The 7,080-nt window shown below is 36.7% G+C and overlaps 1 protein-coding gene across 1 annotated transcript in view; it reads left to right on the top strand.

The window, feature by feature from the left end:
• The first annotated feature begins 385 nt into the window (after positions 1 to 385).
• LOC117508265 (von Willebrand factor A domain-containing protein 5A-like) overlaps positions 386 to 7,080 on the top strand; it is a 62,644-nt gene continuing 55,949 nt past the window's right edge. Inside the window, exon 1 of the mRNA XM_034167947.1 lies at positions 386 to 442. The gene's annotated coding sequence lies outside the window, so the exon portion shown is untranslated. The remainder of the gene's footprint in view (positions 443 to 7,080) is intronic.

The following is a 7,080-nucleotide window of genomic DNA, read 5'->3' as shown; positions in this document are numbered from 1 at the left end:
AAAAATAAACGAATAAACCTTAATGGAATTTTACAAACTCTCAAAAACGAAGTAAAATTCTTTGCAAATTGACATCTGGCAAACTCCTTATAAGGGGAGATATGGAAAAACATTTGTACATGCAGTTTTAGTTAAATGTGTTTTCCCCCTCTTGTTATACTTGTGATATTTTAAATTGACACTTTTATAGATTTTCATTTGCTACAAACTAAAATGCACTTGAACCAAATATCTAAATTTTCTACGTTATTCTATGAAGCTCCAAAATGTGCACAATGAAGCAGGTCCGAGCGTCTCAGATTCGGTGTCTTAAAAACTCTCACTGTTCATCAATGCATCACGCTGTGGGAGTGGATGTGGGCGGGGCCCAAGCGGAACGTCATATGGGCGTGGCTCTAGCTTGTCAGGAAGTCTTTGGAGGTCTTCGTCACGTCAGACTGAGGTACGAATTTAACTTGTTTTTTATGCGTTGGAAAGACGCAAAAGCATAGAATTAGACTGTTTATTAACTGTGTGTTCAGTGTAAAAGCCAGGCTGTCTACTCACAAAATGCGTGGTGGTTTCAGTTCGGAAGGTTCCTGGTTCAAAATGTAATGTGGAGTTTCCTGGTAATGTTGTGACAGAAGTAAGAGCTGTGATTGTTGTTGGTGACGAGGCCGCTGTCACCGGATTGAGACTGACGTAAATCATTCTCAGTAAATCATAACAGAAATATTGTGTGTTCAAATAAAGACGAGCTTCTAATCTCAGGAAGACAGACGACGAGCTGCAGCCTCATTTATCTCCAGAGGACCACAATGGAAATAAGTTTTATGTTTTATTGTGCTGTCCTCGGAAATCATTATAGTTTGTGAAGATATTCACAGATTCCAAGTTCACAGTTCAATAAATTTTAAGAGAAGCTTCGTACAAAAACACTAGTTTCTAAACTCAAGAAGATTGACAACGAGCTATAACCTCATTTTTATCCAAAGGAACCAACAAACATGAGCTGAACGTACAGGTGGGCGGATCGATCCTAATATCGATACCAACGCTGGTATTGATATTAAAGGATCTTCGTGTAAAAAGATTGATACTCAAGCTTTTTTTCCTCTCCCACACACCCTGACTGTTGTGCACGCAGATTCATCAAAGTCTACTCTCTGTCTGTACGAGCAGCACTGTGCTGTGTCACACAACAAAGAGCAGCGCACCCTTGTATTGTGGTTTGTCAGCCCTCTACCTCAGGTGATTTTGTTTCAAGTTGTGTTGAGTGATATTTTTTTAAACAAAAATGTTGATTGTGATAATAAATTATTTTGTTGTCATGTACAATGTTTGGCGAAATTCTATCCTGGGTCTTTTGGATTCTTTGGATCTATGAAGCTTAAATATGAAAACATATCGGTATCGGCGATACTGGATCTGTATTTACTTGGTATCGGACCAGTACCACAATTCCCTGTATCGCCCACCTCTAGCTGAAAGTGCAGGTGCATGTGAGACAAGTGCAACCCCATGCGGCCACAAAGTGCAACAACGAAAAGAGACACCAGACAAATACACACCGCACCTCAGTGGTCTGCTGCTGGTTTTACTGCACCATTCAATTTACAAAAAAAGAAAAGAAAAACTGTTTTAATGCTTAATTTTGGTGATTTTTTTTTTCTTTGTTAAAATATTGAAGAGCATCAATGTTATCAACGGTCTTCTGTTGGTGACACAAATCTGGAAACAGGAAATTTTCCATAATGTTTTGAGTTTTTTTATTTTGTTTTTTTTTTTCTTTTTTTGACAGTTTTTATTGAATTTTTCACTTAATTATACACACACCACAAAACAATATAACAATAACAATATAACAGTCGGCTACTAAAATCAAATTCAGTCCTATAATAAGCATTAAAAGTAAACAGGTATAAACATGATCATATTCAAAACAATTTTAAGAGCAGCAATGAATTTAATATTCAGAGGGAACTTGAGACCAGCCACACATCAGTTTCCTGTAAATTTAGTCCATTTCCCCCACTTTGTTACATAAAGATCTGGCTGCAGTCTGAGCATAAATGTTAATCTCTCCATTTTGTGAGTTTCTTCAACTCTTTTCAGCCAGTCCTCTAGCTTTGGAGGGTCTGGCAGAAGCCATTTTTGGGTAATTGTTTTTTTGGCTGCAGCACCAAAGATTTTAAATAAGTATCTATCATTTATTGACATTTCCTCAGGGAGATCTCCTAGCAATAATGTCAAAATGGGTTGCTGCAATTCTAAACCCAAAATCCGTTCTATTTCCACTTTAACACCACTCCAAAATCCAGTAATTTTTGGACAGGACCAGAAATATGAGTGTAGTTGGCCTCTTTGTCCCCACAACCTCTCCAACACTTAACAGCACCCAAGTTTCTCCCTTGTTGTTGTTTTGGAGTTATGAAAAATCGGACCAAACTTTTCCAACAAAACTCTCTCCAGTAATTTGAGGAAGAAGTTGACATTGCAGATTCACCCATATTGTCCCACTGTTCATCTGAAATATCCATATTTAGTTCTTTCTCCCATCTTTTTTTAATATAATCTGTTGATTTGCAGTTGCCATTCAACAAGCCTTGATAGAGTTTAGAAATGATCGATATACATTGATTATGGTAAGCTTGTATAACCAGATGAATTATCCCATTATTTTCTGACACCTTCACTACTTTTGAAAATATATATTGACGTAATTGTAAATACCTAAAAAAGTCTCTGTTTTCTGTATTAAATTTCTGCTGCAGGTTTTGGAAACTCAGCATGGCATTCTTATTTAATAATTTACAATATGCAGTTCTACCTTTATATGACCAGTTTTTAAAAGCTGAATCCATTTGATTAGGTTTGAACTCTGAGTCAAATGCAGCCCATCTTAAAACTCTTATCTGGTCGCTCATATTTAGTTTTTTCACCACCCCAAACCAAGTCGATAGTGTAAAGGAAACCAGCGGATTTAACTCCTTTTGACATGCCTCTGTTAGTTTCTGATCACCAATCAAAGCTTGTACTGGAATATTTCCACATTTTCTTTCTATTTCCTTCCATCTAGCCTCACAAGCATCGTCACACCACTGTATAACTGTTTTAAGTTGAGCCGCAAGATAGTAGTCATATAGACTTGGGAGGGAAAATCCTCCTCTTTCTTTTTTGATCATCAGTGTACTGTATTTAACTCTAGGTTTTTGTCCTTTCCAAACAAATCTGGATATTTGTTTGTCCCATTCATGAAACTGTGAGTGAGGAATTTTAACAGGCAATGACATAAATAAGTATAATAACCTAGGCAACACAGACATCTTTATCACCTCAATTCTTGCACTAAAATCAAATATATATGTTGCCCATTGTGTGAACTCTTCTTTAATCCTCCTATTTACATTGTCAAAGTTTTTCCTATACAAGTCACCTGGGTTGTGGGTGAGCCACACCCCCAAATATCTATTTGCTTTCTTAGACCAGTCAACAGTGATTTTATTTTTAATCTCTTTTGAAGGGGAATAATTAAAAGTCATAATTTGGGTTTTACCTATATTTAATTTATATCCTGAATAAGTACCAAATATGTCTAGTAAGTCTAGAAGGGCCCGAATGGATTGTTCTGGATTAGAGAGGTATAAAAGAACATCATCAGCGTATAACGCTACTTTATGTTCTCTTGAATTTATTTCTGTGCCTTGGATATTATTATTTCCTCTTATAGCCTGGGCTAGTGGCTCTATGTATAGGGCGAATAAACTAGGGGATAATGGACAGCCCTGACGGGTAGATCTCTCCAGATTTATTCTGTCTGTTAAACATCCATTCTTGCTGTAGGTGCTGAGTATAGTGTCCTAATACTATTAATTGAACTTTCAGAAAAACCAAATCGCTTCAAGACTAAGAATAAATATTCCCAGCTAACACAGTCAAAGGCTTTTTCAGCATCTAAACTAACCGGTACGGCTTTCTCCTTTTTTGCCTGAATATTGTGAATTATATGAAGAGAACGTCTTATGTTATCTTGAGTTTGTCGGCCACTGACAAAACCGGTCTGATCCTCCTCAATCAAGTCTGGGACAAATGAGTTCAGTCTACTGGATATTATAGATGCATATAATTTTGAATCTTGATTTAGAATTGATATTGGCCTATATGAGCTGCACAGTATTTTATCCTTGCCTTCCTTTGGTATTACTGTTATAATCACCTCTGTCCATGATGGTGTGTGGTCATTTTCACTAGCGTCCAATTCAGTGATTTGAATAATGATTCAGTGATAATAATAATAATTATTCTTCAAACGTTTTATACCACTCGGCTGGCAGGCCGTCTGTACCTGGTGTTTTATTGTTTTTTAGTTTTCTTAACATCATCTTCACTTCCTTCATATCTATTGGTTTAGTTAAACTTTCATTCTCAGTTTCTCCAATTGATGGTAAATCTAATGAATTTAAAAATATTTTAACATCTTCTAGATTACTTTGTTCAGGTTGTGTATATAATATCTTATAATATGTTTGAAATGCTTTATCGATTCCTTCTAAATTATTTTCTAGTTTCCCTGTTTTCGGGTCAACTATTGCGCATAATGATTGCTGCATTTGTTTTTTATGAATTTTCCTAGCAATTTTGTTGCCTTTGGTCCTGTTTCGTAATATGTCTGTTTCAAAAATTTATTTTTCTTTTCTTCCTCTTCTTTATGAATATCTAAAATTTTTGTCCTTGCCTGTCAAATTAATTCAAGGGTCTGACTAGATTGATTCCTAATATGTTCACTTTCCAAGCTTTTTAATGTATTTTCCAGATCATTAAGTTTTTCTTTTGCTCTCTTAATAGCTGTACTCAGTGATATAAATTTCCCTCTTATAACAGCTTTCAAAGTGTCCCATAAAATATTAGGATTGACTTGTTCATTGTCATTTCATTGCAAAATTTTTCTATTTCTTCTTTAACCTCTTTTATAACGTTTTTATTATTTAATAAACTTGTATTTAGTCTCCATATTGTCTTTTTAGGTCTTATATCCAAATGAAGCATTAAGTAGATTGGTGAATGGTCTGATATATCCCTAGTACCTATATCACAGCTTTCTATTCTATGTCTATCATTCCTGAATACCAGGAAGAGATCTATCTGTGAGTATACTGCGTGAAGGGGGGAAAAGTAGGTAAAGTCTTTTTCTGTTGGATGCATCTCCCGCCATACATCCAGTAAATGTAGGTCATCCAGGCCCTTCCTTAACAATTTACTTTGTGGTGTGACTATCCTCTTATTATTAGATGTAACATTTTTATTCAATATTGTATTAAAGTCACCTGCGCATATTAATATACCCTGTGTCTCTGAAGATATTATTTCTAGAATTTTTTCCCAAAAATGCCGATCATAGTGTGGTGGAAAATAAACGCAGAGAAGAGTAGTCAATTTACCCTCTATTTTCCCCTGAACCAATATATACCTGCCTTCATTGTCCCGTTTTTGTTTAATAAATTCAAAATGTAGGGAATTATGTATTAGTACCGCAACCCCTCTTTTGTGACCTGATTTAAAAGAACTGTAATAAGTATTTCTAAATCCAAATTTTTTTAATTTCTCGTGTTCTGTTTGGGACAAATGAGTCTCCTGAAGAAACATAATTTGAATTTTCTCCCTTTTTATTTTGGACATTACTCTACTCCTCTTAACAGGGTTGTTCATGCCGTTTATGTTCCATGAAGCTGCTCTAAAATTATTATTAGTCATACCAGTATGCCTGTTTACCTACGCCGACATCACAGTAAGAACAAGAACCATTCGAACATAGAACAAATAAAAGTAAAAAAAAGACTTCCAACCTTAGGGCTTCGTTCTGCCCTATCCACCCACTACGTCCTTTCCAACCTTGTAGGAGGAACAGTCCTATCCAAGATAGGGACTCCTTCTCCACCTGAAGCAAAGTTCCTTCTCCTTTGAGCATGACAAACAATTGTCCATTAGTCCTAATCACCATTAATGTGTTTAATTGACAGGGAGTCAAAAAAAATAAACCTCATATTAATAAAAAAAAAAAAAAACAATATATATCTGTGTATCTTGTATTTTTCAGTCATGGCACATGTCGCCAGTTCTGTCTTCAATTATTGAACGTGTGAACGCAATAGAACATGCAGTTAGTATGTCACATTGTCCTTATCTTAAATTCAAAAGAGATGCATAAGTAAAAGCCTCTTATGTACCTTCATGTTACAGCCCGCGTCTTCTTTAGTGAAAAAAAGAAAAAAAAAATAGGCCTCATTATAAAATAAATTATACTTGCTGTCGTTGAAATTCACGGAGCTTCTCGCGGGCGCGTTCGGTGTGCGAGCTGTTCACTTTATTCCAGTGTGCGCCTCAGGAAAGCGGAGGCTCGTCCGCAGCACCTGCATGGAGTATCCCCTCTTCTTCATGTCCTCCGCCTCTGCGGCATCCTTGTACACGCGTGGACCTTCTTCCCAATGGATCCTCATCTTAGCCTGGTACGGTGTTTGAAAACGAATCTTTTCCTCTTTAAGGATCTTCTTGATGTGTTTGTATTCTTTAAGCTTGTTGTTTACCTCCGTCGGCAAGTCGTGCGCGAATGAGATCGTGTTGCCCTCAAAGGTTATCTTTTTTTCCCATGCCGCTTTTAATATCTTCTCTTTCATGTCGTACCTGAGAAAATTAACCAGGATAGATCTTGTTATTGTGTTATCTCGGGGTTTCGGGCCAAGTGACCGGTGTGCTCTCTGTATCTGCAGATCCATGTCTTCCTTAAAGGAAAGTTGCTCTTTTAAAAAAGCTGTAATGAACGCTAGTATAGCGCTCCCTTCGGCCCCTTCTTTAACACCGTAAATACGGATATTATTGCGACGAGATCTCCCTTCTAAATCAGTGACTTTGTCCTGGAGAATTTTTTGTTGTTTGAGACAATAAAGCAGTGTGTCTCTCAGATCCACGTTCACTGTCTTGAGCTCGTCCACTCGCTGTTCAGTCTCAGTGAGCCTTGTACTCTGGTTACAAATATCCGCACTGACCTCCTCCTTGTGTTGATGTTGTTTTGCACTTTTATACTGCCGCATAAGTTCTGTACGGCTT

The sequence above is a fragment of the Thalassophryne amazonica genome, chromosome 4 (assembly GCF_902500255.1).
Source record: "Thalassophryne amazonica chromosome 4, fThaAma1.1, whole genome shotgun sequence".
In the NCBI taxonomy this organism is placed as follows: domain Eukaryota; kingdom Metazoa; phylum Chordata; class Actinopteri; order Batrachoidiformes; family Batrachoididae; genus Thalassophryne; species Thalassophryne amazonica.
The sequence above is the reverse complement of the archived record's forward strand: the minus strand, read 5'-3'. Positions and strand labels throughout refer to the sequence as shown.